At 48.2% G+C, this 15,100-nt stretch overlaps 1 long non-coding RNA gene across 3 annotated transcripts; it reads left to right on the forward strand.

Annotated features, from left to right (window-relative positions):
• Window positions 1-3,426: 3,426 nt before the first annotated feature.
• On the forward strand, window positions 3,427-14,260 carry LOC103348772 (uncharacterized). 3 transcript variants are annotated; one of them, XR_016231523.1, is made up of 6 exons: window positions 3,427-3,698; window positions 4,790-4,918; window positions 5,453-5,684; window positions 7,274-7,326; window positions 11,595-13,457; window positions 13,785-14,260. It is a non-coding gene; the product is annotated as an uncharacterized LOC103348772 (long non-coding RNA). The 3 variants fall into 3 exon arrangements; XR_016231522.1 differs by lacking the exon at window positions 11,595-13,457 and having other exon boundaries at window positions 3,434-3,698; window positions 4,652-4,918; XR_007920649.3 differs by lacking the exon at window positions 11,595-13,457 and having other exon boundaries at window positions 3,444-3,698.
• The last annotated feature ends 840 nt before the right edge of the window (window positions 14,261-15,100 follow it).

Below are 15,100 nucleotides of genomic sequence, written 5' to 3' on the forward strand. Positions count from 1 at the left end.
GGATTATGAATAAAGCTTCTATAAATAGGCACAGGTTTTCTTAAAATGCATTTTAAATCAATACACAAAAATTATACATATTTCTGGGGTACAGTGTGGCTGTTTTGCAATGTGGCATTTTAATAATGCATGCAGGGGCTGGCACTATGATGTAGCAGGTAAAGTTGCTGCCTGCAGTGCTGGCATATCATATGGGTGCCGGTTCAAGTCCCGGCTGCTCCACTTCCAATCCAGCTCTCTGCTATGGCCTGGGAAAGCAGTGGAAGATGGCCCAAGTCCTTGGGCCCCTGCACCCACATGAGAGAACCAGGAAGAAGCTCCTGGCTCCTGGCTTTGGATCGGCGCAGCTCCAGCCATTGCGGCCACTGGGGAGTGAACCATCGGATGGAAGACCTCTCTTTCTCTCTCTCTGCCTCTGCCTCTGCCTCTCTGTAACTCTACCTTTCAAATAAATAAATAAATAAATATTTTGAAAAACCATAATAATGCATACAGCATGTGATGATCACATCAGAATAACGGCGTGTCCATCACCTCAGCTACTTACCATTTCTTTGTGTTGGGAAGATTCAAAATCCTCCCTAATGGCCATTTTGAAATATGTACTGTTGTCAGCCATAGTTATAACTCCTATGTCACTGAACACTAGCAATTAAGCAACATTTTTTTAAAAACTTACTTATTTGAGAGGCAGAGAGAGACACAGAAAGAGCTCTTATCTTCTGGTTCACTCCCCTAAATGCCCGTAAGGGCCCCAGGCTTGAGGCCAAACTCAAGAGCCAGGAATTCAATCTGGGTCTCCCACCTGGGTGCCGAGGACCCGTATGCTTGAGCCATCACTTGCTGCCTCTCAGGGTGCACATTAGCAGCACACTGGGATGGGGGCGGAGCTGGACTCACACTCGGGCACTCTGATACGGGACGCAGGCATCCCAAGCAGTATCCCAACCAGGCCAGGTGTCATTCCTGCAACGCTTTTTAAATGTTTCCTGTGGCAAAGCTTCAGGGGCTCATCTGAGGCCACACGAGTCAGAAGGGGACTTTCACGGGGGCAATGTCCATCTGCAGACATTAGTGAGGAAGGCAGCTGTCCATTTCCAGATGTTGTCCCTTCACTGTGTAGAGGAAATACAGCCACAACCAGAGACAGAGAGAAGCAGACCCCTCCTCCCGACACAGACCTTGAAAAGTGGTTGCTTGCAATTAACTAGTGAAGCAACTGCCCATGGTTATCATGTCTACGGAGGGAAGACATCCTAAGTTCTGCTTCTGTAAACTCCAGTCATAAATCTGTCCTAATAAATCTGCCCTTGGTATCTCTTCTACAAACATACCAGGCCCACCGACCACTGGAAGTGTGGTCCTAAGTCACGTAGGCTGCAGTTTAAACCCACCAATGCTGTAACAGCTAAGGTAGGATGCTGTTGAACCTATAAATATAGTGAGAAACTTGGGATTGTTGCTCAGTTCTCAGGAAATGAGTCCAGTGAGCCGCTGGTGTAATAAACTACTTCAATCCTCCACCGTCTCTGTGCCTGTTTGAATAAAGGGGGTCTTCCCGCCTCGGATTTCTGTAGCTGCAGACAAGCGCTGCCTGTCCCCAGTTCTGGCTCAGCTTCCATCCACCTCTCAGAGTTGGTGCTGCCGTCTCTCAGGGTGTAACTTGTCTCTTCCAAAGCAGCTCACTGCCAACTGCTCAGGTTCTACTGCAACTTAATAAACACGCGAAAGACTCACTAGGGAAGCATTTTCCAGTGCCGCTGTCTGAGGCTTGACTGATCGCCTGGTTATTTTGATGCGAGAGGCCTGCAGGCCACATTCTGAGGAATATGGCCCGAGGCAGCCCTCTGGTCATGGAAACCAGAACCACAGAGGTAACTTGGCCTAACTGGCCCAGAGCCTACAGGGCCGGCCAACACTTCCATGGTGCCAATTAGGAGGCATACCTGGTTCCTGGTGTCTAGCACACGCAGTGGTAATTCATTTAATCCTCACAACAACTCTACAAGGTGGGAACGGCTATCATCTCCTTTTCCAGAAGAGGAAGCTGAGACACACAGAGAGGTGAGCTAAGTTGCTCAGGGCTGTACACTGTGAAAACATCAGGTTTGGTCTTTGACCTTTGGCCACTGCATCTAGTGTCCACCATAACCAGTACCCCAAAGCAGCCAGTGTGGGTCTGGACCCTGGTTTCAGGTGCTCCCCACCACTGCACACTGGGCAGAAAGTGGTGAGTCCCAGGTTAGAACTTGGGGGTGCCGGCTGGTGACGGAGAGTTCCAGTGTTTTGTCTTTCCCAGGAGAGCTGGCTTGCTGCAGAGACTGTCCCAAACCACTTCTTTCCTCAGGAACGTTCTGCACTTTTCTTTGCTTAGAGCACCTTGGGATTCAGAGCAGCTCTGCTTCAGAACTCCCGTGGGTTCCTCTTTAACAGACACGATCTTGGAGCAGTAAAACTGATGCAGTCTATAGCAAGTCCAGTAGAAGCCGGGAAAGGAGGAGAGCTACACCCACGGCTTCATGTCTGCTGAAGATCAGACTGCCTTAAATTATCCTTCCAACTTTTTATTTATTTATTCTGTTTGAATTGAGAGACCAAACTTCTCCTGGAAGAGTTTGGGAAGCTAGAAGTTCCAGATCATTAAGAAGAAAGCGTGGGAGGGGTGGCACAGTGGTGTACTAGGTTAATCCTCTGCCTGCGCAGCCAGCATCCCATATGGGCACTGGGTTCTAGTCCTGACTGCTCCTCTGCCAGTCCAGCTCTCTGCTGTGGTCCAGGAAGGCAATGGAGGATGGCCCAAGTGCTTGGGCCCCTGCACCCGCATGGGAGACCAGGAGGAAGCACCTGGCTTCTGGCTTTGGATCGGCTCAGTGTCGGCCGTAGTGGCCATTTGTGGGGTGAACCAATGGAAGGAAGACCTTTCTCTCTGTCTCTCTCTCTCACTGTCTAAAACTGTACCTGTCAAATAAATAAATAAAAATATTTTTAAAAAGAAGAAGAAGGAGGAGGAGAAGGAGAAGAAAGTGTGGGAAGTCTGGCTGACAGAAATAAACTCAAAAAAAAAGGGCGGGACTACAGATTCAAGTGCACCCATCTGCACGAGAGAATTTTTCCACGCGCCATTGCTCTTCGTGACTGCTGTTTTAAACCTCCAGCAGGCCGCAACACTAATTAAGCAAAGCCTTTTATTTCTGAGTCCCTTCATTAAGAAAAATAATAATAAACTGCCTGGTCTCTTTAGCGAGCTCTTCCTTGCTGCTTTGTTGCTTGGTGCTGATAGCCAAAGGTTCCCATTCCAGCTGGTTCCGCGGCTCTGGCTGAACTGCCAGCTTCCCGGCTTTCAGAAATCTCATTTCCAGGTCCCTGCTGTTTTCCTGTGAGATGCCAATTGCTGACTCTGGTTCCCAGGAGGCTCCCAGGCTCTGATGAACTGCCAGCTTCCTGTTGCCCAGCTTTGTTGTGAGCGCCGCCACCCTTGTTCAGCAAACTGCTGCTCCACCAACCTAATGCTCGTTTCTCCACCCAGTTTCTGCACAAGTCATCCCCGTAGACACGGTGTGCGGTCCTGGTGCCCGGGCCACACAGTGAAGGAACCACAGCTCACTGTTGCTGCTGTTACCGTCTCTGCAGTGCCAGGAACCATGAGCACCACTTTGGAAATGCTGTTGCCTGGGATTTTAAAGCTGGCTCCCACTAGGGTAAGGGAAGCGATTGTCTGGGCACGGTTGCCTGGCCTGCGCGTGGGAGTCATCTTTCTGTGGTTTTGCCACATTCAAGATTTTCAGAGGCGGCCTTTTCAAAGGAGTCTTTGTTGAACAATTTCCCTCCCATGCCTCGCTTGCTGTGAGTTTTTATCTTGAATGAATGTTGAATTTTTTTCAAATATTTCTTCTGCATCAGTTGATGTTTTTCTTCTTCACACTATTAATAGGAAGGATTACATCAATTGATTTTCACACGCTGAACCAGTCTTGTATTCTCAGGATAGACTCCATGTGGTTGGATGTAGTGTTTTTTTCCATTTTTTAAAGATTTATTTATTTGCTTGAAAGAGTGACAGAGAGGGAGACACGCACACACACACACACACACACACAGAAGAAGGGGGAGAGAGACAGATTGATCTTCCATCATGGGTCCACTCCTCAAATGGCAGTAACAGCCAGGTCTGGGTCAGGATAAGCCAGGGGCCAGGAACTCCATCTGGGTCTCCCACTTGGGTAGCAGGGGCCCAAGCTCTTGGGCCATCAAGCTTTGCCTTCCCAGGCGCATTGGAAGAGAGATGAATCAGGAACTGAACACAGGGGCTCACATCAACGCTCCAATATGCGATGCCAGTGTCACAAGTGGTGGCTTAACCTGCCGCACACCACAGGGCTGGTCCTAGCATTCTTTTCCTATATTGCTGGGTTTGCTGTGTTGATACTTTGTTGGGGACTTTTGGGTCTATGGCTATGCATGTTGGTCCGTAGTTTTCTTGTACTATTTAGCTTTAATTTCACAGTAATATGGATCTCATACAAAGAGTTGGGATGTATTTCTTTTTCTTATGTTCTCTGAAAGAAACTGTATAAGGTTGTTTTCTTCTTTAAATATTTGAAACTACCTGGTTTTGAAGGTTTGTGACTACAGACTCAATTTGTTGTGACAGTTCTAACACCACTCAGGTTCCTTATTTCACCTTGGGTCAGTTGTGCTGCTTTCTGGTTTTCTGAGAAACTGATCCATTTCATCCAACGAGACAAATTTACATGCATCTGAAACCACTGCCTTGGTTCTGCAACCACAGGACGTGAGTAACGCCACTGATTTGAGAAAAAGTGAATAGAATTTTTCCTCTGTTGAGTTTCTGACGAGGCCACAGCCCCAGCCAACAATCAGCTTACAGCCTGGTAAAACCAGCAAGTGGAAAATCCAGGTAAGCCATGCCTAGACTTTGACCTTTAGGAAGTCTGAGACAAGACGTGCATGTGGTTTTACGCCACTGCTCATAGCAATCTGCTACACAGCACAGGAACTAATACAACCTTCTCATGCTAGACATGTGTGACTACGCATGAAGAAAGCTCCTCATAGACAGCACATAGTTGGTATGTTTAGAACATTTACATTCAATATTATTGATAAGTTCAGATTTAGATCTACTTACCGTGTTATCACTTGCTTCTTGTTGATTCCATTTTTTGTTTTTATGTTGCATTTTCTGAAAAAAATCTATTTGACCATACCTTTCTTTAGTATTAGTAGGAGTTAGTTTCCCCTTCCCTGCTTTCTTGTGGGTTATTTGAACATTTTTAGTATTCTATTTAGATTTACTTAGTAATTTATTTAGTTAATATTTATTAATGTATTAATTTAGTTAATATTTATTAATAATATATTTACTTAGTAATCTATTTAGATTTACTTAGGTCATTTTCTGTCTGTATCTCTCTATGTTATATTTTTTCAGTGGCTGCGCAGTGGTTACATTGTGAAACCAATATCCCACTTGAAGTGGTGAAGCACAGCTGTATGAACTATGACCTAGGAGAAGATACAATGGAATGGAATAAACAGAAGCCAGTAACCCATTGTCCCAACTCAATCCAGAATTCAGAAGTCTCAAAATGCTCAAAAATAAATTTTCTCTTACTCCGCCAGATGGGCAAGTATTGAATTCTTTCCTAGACCATTTATCTCAGGTAAGGAGATATGTTACATATTATTTGGCCACATTTGATATAATCAACAAAGTTTGTTTGTTGATTTTCCTTTACTTTCTAGACTCCCTCATCTTGCTTAGAAATGGGGCCTTGGACACTGTTTTAGAAAGTGATCCCGAGGCCGGCGCCGTGGCTCAATAGGCTAATCCTCCACCTTGCGGCGCCGGCACACCGGGTTCTAGTCCCGGTTGGGGCGCCGGATTCTGTCCCGGTTGCCCCTCTTCCAGGCCAGCTCTCTGCTATGGCCAGGGAGTGCAGTGGAGGATGGCCCAGGTGCTTGGGCCCTGCACCCCATGGGAGACCAGGAAAAGCACCTGGCTCCTGGCTCCTGCCATCGGATCAGCGCGGTGCGCCGGCTGCAGCGGCGGCCATTGGAGGGTGAACCAATGGCAAAGGAAGACCTTTCTCTCTCTGTCACTCTCTCACTATCCACTCTGCCTGTCAAAAAAAAAAAAAAAAAAAAAAAAGTGATCCCGTTTCACTGCTGGGAACCCTATCCAAGGCATCTTCATCATTGGCCAAGCCCATACTGGAAGTTACTCCAAGAGAAAAGGGCAGGGAAAGGCGGCAGATCAGACCCTCAGCCTGGTAGATGAACCAGAGCAGGCCTGATCCAGTCCCACTGCTCCTCAGGGCCCCAGACAGATACCAGCCCAGTGATTCCCCATCATCTTGAGTTCCACTGGTGAACTTCTCTCCTTGGCCTTTTGAGCGAGGTAGGGTGGCATCCATGGGTTCCAGTCTTGCCCTGCCTCCCTGCATCAGTGATGTTCAGCACCGTGTGCAGACCTAGCAGTCCTGGGCCCCTACACTCTCATCAGTGGTGAAGACGCCAGGCTTTCCTGAGAGGCCAGCGTGGGTGGAAGCACCAGAACAGTAGGGGTGGCTGAGCAGGGAAGGCCATGTGTGCAGCCAGGGAGATGACTGCTCAGCCACACCTGGACAGTGCCACCTGCAATCATCTCAAGTCCTGCGATGATCTAGGCAGAAGGTGGGGAGCTGCAGCCATGCTCTCTCACGGTCCCGTGAGGATTCTGCCAACTCCGACCCCGACACTTCGGGAGCCCATGTGCCAGTGGCTCTCACACTGTTCCTTCCCGTCCACTTGCACTTAAGTGACAAGATGAATGAGTTAATGCCTTCAGTAAAATGAACAATGGCTCATTCTCGTTCTTCTGGGTCTATAAAAGCCAAAGGGGACATGTGTACAGTCATAGGACACCATTTACAGAATCCCAGGGATGCAAATAAGTGCTTAGTACCAAAAAGGTTAAAACACAGGTGCCACAGTGGGAGATGTGATGCTCGACAGACAGTCCTGTCTGTCTGTGAACGGGCGGGCCATGCGCCTGGACTGGAGTATCCAGTCCCTCTTCCCACCCTTCCTTCCTAAATATTCACCACTCCTCTTCATGCCTGGCACTCTGTTAGGTACTGGATACTTGTGGTCAAAGAATTATTCTGCAAGAGTTAGACAACCCTTCATTGTCCACCCAAATCCATTGTTCTTTGCTCAGTAATGGGATTTAGCTGGGTCCTGGCTACTGTGATTTCTGTCTCTATTGCAGTGACCGTGGGTCCACATTCTCCCCCAGCTGACAGTAAAAGGAAATGTGACCAGGTAAGGCCAGGAAGTATATATTTGTCCTTCATGTGCTCTTTCTTCTTCTGTCAAGACAATGAGGGGATAGCAAGGCCCTGGGATGGAACGGAAGTAGGTTCCCGTACCGCCATGTGGAGGAGAACCCCTCACTCACCAGGAACACCTACCTGCTCTGTTACATACACACATCTCTCTGATGTGTGAGCCCTTACACATCTTGGGTTTTTGGGTTTGTTTACTTTCAGTAGTCCAGCTATCCTGACACAGAAATTAATATCTTGAAATGGAGAACTGCTGTTTGGAAAACATGTATATAAAATAGAGGAGGTGGCTTAGTGGTTTGGCACCAGAGATACAGATAGAGCAGGCTGGAAAGCTGCGGATTCCTATCATCTCACGGGCAAAATCTTTGCCAAAACCATTCCCTATGTTAGCTTATGTGGCTAACTGACTACCTCCCAGGCCTGTAGCTCTGGGGCAGGGGTAGCACACTAGGCCACATGTGCCAACTTCAGCCTGCTTGGCTGCTTCTGTAGCTCACGCTTCACTGGAACTAAGCCATGTCCTTTCACTCACATGGACCTCCGGCTGCTTTTGCACTACAAAGGAAGCACTGAGTAGTTCCAAGAGTGACCAGAGGGCACTTGGCGTCTAAAATTATTTACTATCTGGCCCTTTAAGGAGGTTGCCAATCTCTGATATAAACAGCAATGGGACCGAGGTGACGTTAGAGACACAAAATGCAAGGAGCCACCCACCAACCAGGACAGGTACCGTGAAATGAACAAGAAACGGGCTTCTCCTGAGTTTGAGCCATTCTACGCTTAGGATTGTGCTTGTTTTGGTGATCGAGCCTACCCTGAAAGCACGGTTCCCAATCCCCATCGCCCTCTGCGTCTCTCCTCCATGTCACTTAGCACTGGATGGGCCTTTCTGTCCTAACTCTGGGCGCAGCCATGCGACCTGCTGCCTCCCTGTGGTCATAAACAGCGGTACATCTTCTGATAGACCTATGTGCACGCATCACTCATTCTTTCTCAAAAATTGTTTGTTTGAAAGATAGAGCATAGAGAGAGATTTTGCATCCGCCCGTTCACTCCCATAACAACCAAGGCTAGGCCAGGCTGAAGCCGGGAGCCAGGAACTGCACCCAGGTTTCCCACGTGGGTGGCAGGAAACCAAGTACTTGGGCCATCTTCTGCTGCCTCCCACGAGCATGCATCAGAAGCAGAGAGTGCCCAGGACTCAAACCACACTCTCCACTGTGGGACGGGGGCAACCCAAGCAGCAGCTTATTACACTTCTCCACAACACCCACCTCACTCACTCTTCTTTAGGAGCCGAGCTTCTTATCTACTGTAAAGCTGTTCCAAAACTATGCGGTAATTATCGTATTTCCACTTTGCAAGTGAGGGGGAAAGGATCAAAAATGCAAAGAGATTTGTCCAAATTTTTCAGCCCCAGCTGAAAAAAAAATAATGCCACAACTGAGAATCCAGCTCTGATCTTGCACTCCAAATCCAATGGCTTTGAATATAAAAATTAAAGGATCCTGTCCAAAATCTTGCTCAAGTATCCTGAACTCCAACAAGCCACAGGAGCACAGCAAATCGCACGTAGAGCAAGAGTGCCCACTCCCCGGCGAGAGGGCGACAGGGCAGGGTGCACAGGCGCTCCATTTCCCGGCTGCACAGCTCTACTCAGCCGACTGTTCACACAGAAATGCGCCCCCGGGCTGCCACCTCGCTTGGTCTTTTGAGAAAACTCAGAAATCCAAACTTTTCTTTAAGTTATTCTATTTTTAAATGTTAACTCTATTCTCAAATATACACTGCAGACCAAGTAAAACACACAGACCTCATTAGGCTAATGAGTTGCTAGCACAGGCTCTCTGCCCTAGATTTGTGCAACATTTTACAGTTTTGCAAGCTGTTTAAAATCCACTCTGTCACTCTTCTCTTATAAAAGCCCCCTAAAGACAGGATATCATCAGTGACACTTTCAGGGATGCAGAAACTGAGGATCAGAGACATCAAAGAACTTGCTCAGGTTCATCTCCAAGATTAGCAAGTGTCCCAAGTGGCTTCTGCAAGCTCCCAGTTTCTGTACTGTTTGTTCCTTTCTCACGAGGGGGTTGAGAGCTGTCTTGTGCTGAGGCCAGAGCAGGGAAGGGCTGGGTGGGGGTCTCCACTACTTCAGGAAGCCAGGCTCTGGCCAAGTCACCCAAGCTCGTGCTGTGTGCAGCCCTTTGCTGAAATGGGGGAACTGACTGAGAGTCACGTCCCCCACAAAGAGTCTAATTCTCTGATTTTCATTTTCCCTGTAAGTGAACCATATCTACAAACTTAACTGAGAAAGATCTACCTGCCCATCAAATAGCCTTAGGTTTTCAAAACAAAGAAAATTAATAATTAAAGTATTAGTAGAGTTTTAAAAGCAAGTAAAAGTAATAATAAAAAAAAACATAGGCATCAACTTTATCAAGTAAGCATAAAACTATATTAAGAAGGGATTTCCTGGGCCTGTGTTGTGGCGTAGCAGGTAAAGCTGCCACCTGCACTGCTGGCATCCCTTATGGGTGCTAGTTCAAGTTCCATCTGCTCCACTTCCGATCCAGCTCTCTGCTATGGTCTGGGAAAGGAGCAGAAGATGGCCCAAGTCCTTGGGCCCCTGCACCCACGTGGGAGACCCAGAAGAAGCTCCTGGCTCCTGGATTCAGATCAGCCCAGCTCTGGCCATTGTGACCATTTGGGGAGTGAAGCAGTGGATGGAAGACCCCCACCCCCCACCCCATAACTCGGCCTTTCCCATAAATAAATAAATAAATAAATGAATCTTTTAAAAAGAAGAAGGGATTTCCTCCTAGCATCTACTCAACGTGGCTCCCCAGACTGCAAAGTCAGTACAACCCACAGCCGACCATCCTGGAGTGAGTCGGCCCTCATCTAAACAACCACGTCATTTCCACACAGGAAGTAGCACTTTAAAAAAGAAAAAAGATTTATTTATTTGAAAGAGTTAGAGAGGGAGAGGCAGAGAGAGAGAGATGTTCCATTCGCTGGTTCACTCCCCAAGTGGCCACAACAGCCAGGGCTGGGCCAGATGGAAGCCAGGAGCCTGCAGCTTCTTCCGTGTCTCCCACGTGGGTGCAGGGACCCTAGCACTCGGGCCATCTTCCACTGCTTTCCCAGGCCATAGCAGAGAGCTGAATGGGAAGTGGTGCAGCCGAGACTTGACCTGGCACCCATATGGGAAGCTGGGGTCACATTTTACTTATTTTCTCTTTAACCACTTTATCAAATTCATACTGAATGAGGATAAAGAGGGGCGGGAAGGAGACAGGAAGGATTCTCAGTCCACAGTGGGGCCGTGACAGCCACAAGCGCTTGCAGAGGGCAGGCAGGGCTGGAGGCATCGGCTCCACTCTGGGGCTCGGGTTTGACAGGTGAGCCCGCGAGGCTGTAGGGAAGGATCCAGCAGGCACGCAGGCTGTCCACCCACGCCAGGACCTGGCTCTGGCAGAAGGGCCGTTTACAGACCAGGGCACTGCCGTGACACAGCATAGACTCCAGCAGTCCACAAAAGGAAGCGCACTTGACCTGAGGCTGGGCATAAAATGTGCTTGAGAAATTCCCTTGTTGGAATTTCATGTTTTTATCATAGCATTTTGTCGTTTAAAAAATATGGAGGGGAGAGGGAGAGAGAGGGCAGTGGAGGCATGCATGCTCTTTAAAAAAAAAAAAAAAAAAACAACAACAAAAAACAAGGTTTCTTGAAAGACCCAAGTAAATACAGATGGTTCCCTAATGAGATTATTTTCCTGGGACCAGTGTCATGGCATAGTGGGTAAAGCCACCACCTGGGACACCAGCATCCCCTATGGGCACTGGTTGGAGTCCTGGCTGCTCCATTTCCAATCCAGCTCTCTGCTATGGCCTGGGAAAGCAGCAGAAGATGGCCCAAGACCTTGGGCTCCTGCACCCATGTAGAAGACCGGGAAGAAGCTGCTGGCTCCTGGCTTCAGCCTGGCTCAGCCCTGGCCATTGCTGCCACTTGGGGAATGAACCAGGGTAGGGAAGACCTCTCTCTCATTCTGTCACTCCCTCTCTCTCTGTGTGGCTTTCAAATACATAAATAAATCTTTAAAAAAAAAAAAAAAGATTGTTTTCTTCCTGCCAAGTAAAGTAGCTACTTGATAAGCAGAAATCGCACTCCAAGTCTTTATACAGTCATCACTCACACAGTCCGTTGGCTCTCCCTGATCGCCTCTCTTTTTCTTCCCTAAGAAACTCACTCAGCAGAAAACCAATCTAACAGCGCCTCAGTGCTACACAGAGCCTCGAGGAGACTTGACAATTACACGGGTGATTTATGGACACAGAATATGGGTGTGCATTCTTACCACAGAAGCCGCCCACCGCTACATGGCAGAGGTGGGATTTCTGAAGAGATTCCTTTAGCGGATCTTTAAGCTCACTCCCCAGAGAAGGAGTGGGTGGGGACATCCGGCTCCTTAAACTTTGTCGGCTTGTGGTCTGAGTCCTTGTTGGATGCTCCCAGGGAAGCTAGTAGCTCCTACTAGGCCATTCCCATCCCCACCCCTGACCGAACACCTATATGATAAAGGATGGGGGGACCACAGGGAAAGACTCCTCTCCCCAGCAGAAGTTTTGGGTACCAGAACAACCCTCCTCAAAAGAAGCAGCCTTGTCAAACACCAAGAACTTCTGTGCCCTATACCTGCCATTACACTGTTGGCGGGTGGGATACCCACAGAGGACAGCCCTGCATTAAGACCACTTGCCAGGGCTGATGCTGTGGCACAGCAGGTTAAAGCCCTGGCTTAAAGCGCCAGAATCCCATATGGATGCCGGTTCTAGTCCCAGCTGCTCCTCTTCCGATCCAGTTCTCTGCTATGGCCTGGGAAAGCAGTAGAAGATGGCCCAATTCCTTGGGCCCCTGCACCTGCGTGGGAGACCTGGAAGAGGCTCCTGGCTCCTGGCTTCAGATCGGCGCAGCTCTTGCCGTTGCGGCCATCTGGGGAGTGAACCAATGGATGGAAGTCCTCTCTCTCTGTCTGTACCTCTCTCTGTAACTCTGTCTTTTAAGTAAATAAAAAATATATCTTAAAAAAAAAAAAGACCACTAGAGAAAGCACTTCTGGGCCTTTGTTTGTAATATCCTCTCTCCTAAAACGACACTGGGGTTTAAATTGAGAGTTTTATTAGATCAGCTCTAATCCCGTTGTTCTTTTCACTTAGACCTTGAGTTTGACTGCAATCATCTCAAAACTGCACAACTGCCTCCTTCCCCCAGGCATCCCCCTTAGGTATTCACTGCACAAACAGGCACCGGGGAGAAGCTCCAGGGAGCCGCTCTTCCGAGTCTGCTTCTGCCTTCACCCCACGGGGGACGAGGGCTCCGCGTCCCACCACTCACTTTATTAAGCCTTTCTGGGTGTGGAAGAGCTATGCATGGTTACTTAAAAAATACAAAGAAAATGAGGTAGAGGAAGGAGAAAAGCAAAACCTAGCATAATCCTCTCATTGAGACGTAACTATATTAAAGCATCAAGGAACCTGGAAAGAAGGTCTTTCCAGAACTTTGCAATGTGTGTTTACACACGGTTTTATATACTATCTTGAAAATGTACTGATGGAGACGGAAGGTACCAAAGAGAACAAAGAGAAGGAGAGAGAAATAGAAACAGAGACTGAAGCGAAGATAAAGGAGAAGACATCAGGGAGAGGGAGGGAGGAAAGGAGGGAGAGAGAGAGAGAGCGAGCGAGCCCTTAAATCACTGGGCTGAGCACCCGGTGTCAGGACTCTGGGCCAGCCAATCAACAAGCTAAAACCTTCACTCTACTTTCTCTCTCTCTCTCTCTCTCTCTCTCTCTCTCAATATGTATCTATTTATTTTGGAAGAGAGACACAGAGAGACACAGAGAGACACCTTCCATCTACTATGTCACTCTCCAGATGGCCACAACAGCCAGCGCTGCTTCTTTCAGATCTCCCACAGGGGTGTCAGGGGCCCAAGTCCTTGGGCCATTTTCTGGAGCTTTTCCCAGGCCATTAGCAGGGAGCTGGATCAGAAGTGGAGCAGTCGGGACACAAACCAGTGCCCACATGAGAGGCCAGCGTCGCAGGTATGTAGTTTAACCCCCTGTGTCGCAGCACTGCCCCCCCCCCACTTCTCTTTCTGAGTACAGGGTACCCATGCAGTAATCCAATCCTGCAGTAACCTCCTGCCCTCAAGCTCAAGGCCCCTGAAAATTACCTTGCACCAATTAACAGTACAAAGCACTGCTGTTTCCTGACACCCAGTTTTAAAGGCATTCTTTTTAAAGTTTTTTTAAAAGAATTGTAGACTTAGCAGCCTACAGAGAAAATACAATTCACTTCTATTACGAACTTTTAAAACTACATTTTATTTATCTACTATTTATTTACTGTGCTTTTCTTTATACTTATAGATTGATATCTGACGAAGTTGTCACATCACCTCCTGCGCTGACATTATTACAAGGGTTTATTTGGCAAGACAACAAGAACATCTAGTGACAATCCTGGCAAACCATTCTGGCTAAACTCAAGGCCAGCACTGTAGAAGAACTGACTAAGAAGATTCAAATGTACTTGAGGGGCTGGGTGGCGCATGGGTTAAGCTGCTGCCTGAGATGCTGGCATCCCATATGGCACCAGTTCAAGTCTCAGCTGCTCCATTTCCAATCCAGCTCCCTGTTAATGTGCCTGGGAAAGTGGTTGAAGATGGCCCAAGTATTTGGGCCCCTGCACCTATGTGGGAGACCCAGATGTAGCTCCTGGTTCCTGGCTTTGGCCTTCCCAGTCCTGGCTGTTGTGGCTATCTGGGGAGTGAACCAGCAGACAGAAGGTCTCTCTCTCTCTCTCTCTCTCTCTCTTTCTCTTTGCAAGTCTGCCTTTCAAATAAGCAAATAAATCGTTTTTTAAAAAATGTACCTGAGCAAATGTTTTTTAATTAAAAATACATACATACATGTTTTTTAGTTAAAAATACATATTTCAAACAAACCATGAGTCAGAACTGAGATACCTAATGCATGGCCTGGTTCGGGCAAAACTTCCTGATAGCCAAGTTCACTTTTCTGACCTGATGTTGGGACTATGGGCACTGGGTCGTGTCCCGGATGCTCCTTTTCTGGTCCAGTTCTTTGCTTATGGCCTGGGAATATGGCCCAAGTGCTAGGACCCTGCACCCATGTGGTAGACCCAGGGGAAGCTCCTGGCTGCTGACTTTGTATCAGCCCAGCTCCAGCCATCGTGGCCACTTGGGTGAGTGAACCAGTGGATGGAAGACTTTTCTGTCTCTCCCTCTCTAACTTGCTTCTCAGATAAATAAATAAATAAAATCTTTAAAAAATAAAAAGCAAATGAACAGTGACCACACTTTCCCAAGTCTGGGACCATCTGTCCAGGGCACCTGCCTCCACTGCCACCAGCCCAGAAAGTATTCTGTGTGTCTGCACCCTAGGGCTTGCCCGCAGCAGGCAGCTGCTGTTCAAGTCTCACTGTCACCGCCCTCAAGGAGCCAGTAAGGCGCTCAGTGACAGGGTGCCTGGGGTTCGCCTGGGGACGGGGTTCCTCCAGGCCCGCCCCCCACCAGGAGCATCTGCTCAGGAACAGCCTCCCCTGGCAAAACGCACCGCCCCCAGCCCACCACCTGCCTCTGCCGAGAAGGGGTGCTCAGTGCGCCCCGGGTTTTGCTTCAACGGGCGGAAGAGCGAACACTCCAGAGACAGCCCTCCTCTTC

Source organism: Oryctolagus cuniculus, chromosome 3 (genome assembly GCF_051225735.1).
Source record: "Oryctolagus cuniculus isolate XC-2025 breed Fujian yellow rabbit chromosome 3, ASM5122573v1, whole genome shotgun sequence".
Classification (NCBI taxonomy): Eukaryota; Metazoa; Chordata; class Mammalia; order Lagomorpha; family Leporidae; genus Oryctolagus; species Oryctolagus cuniculus.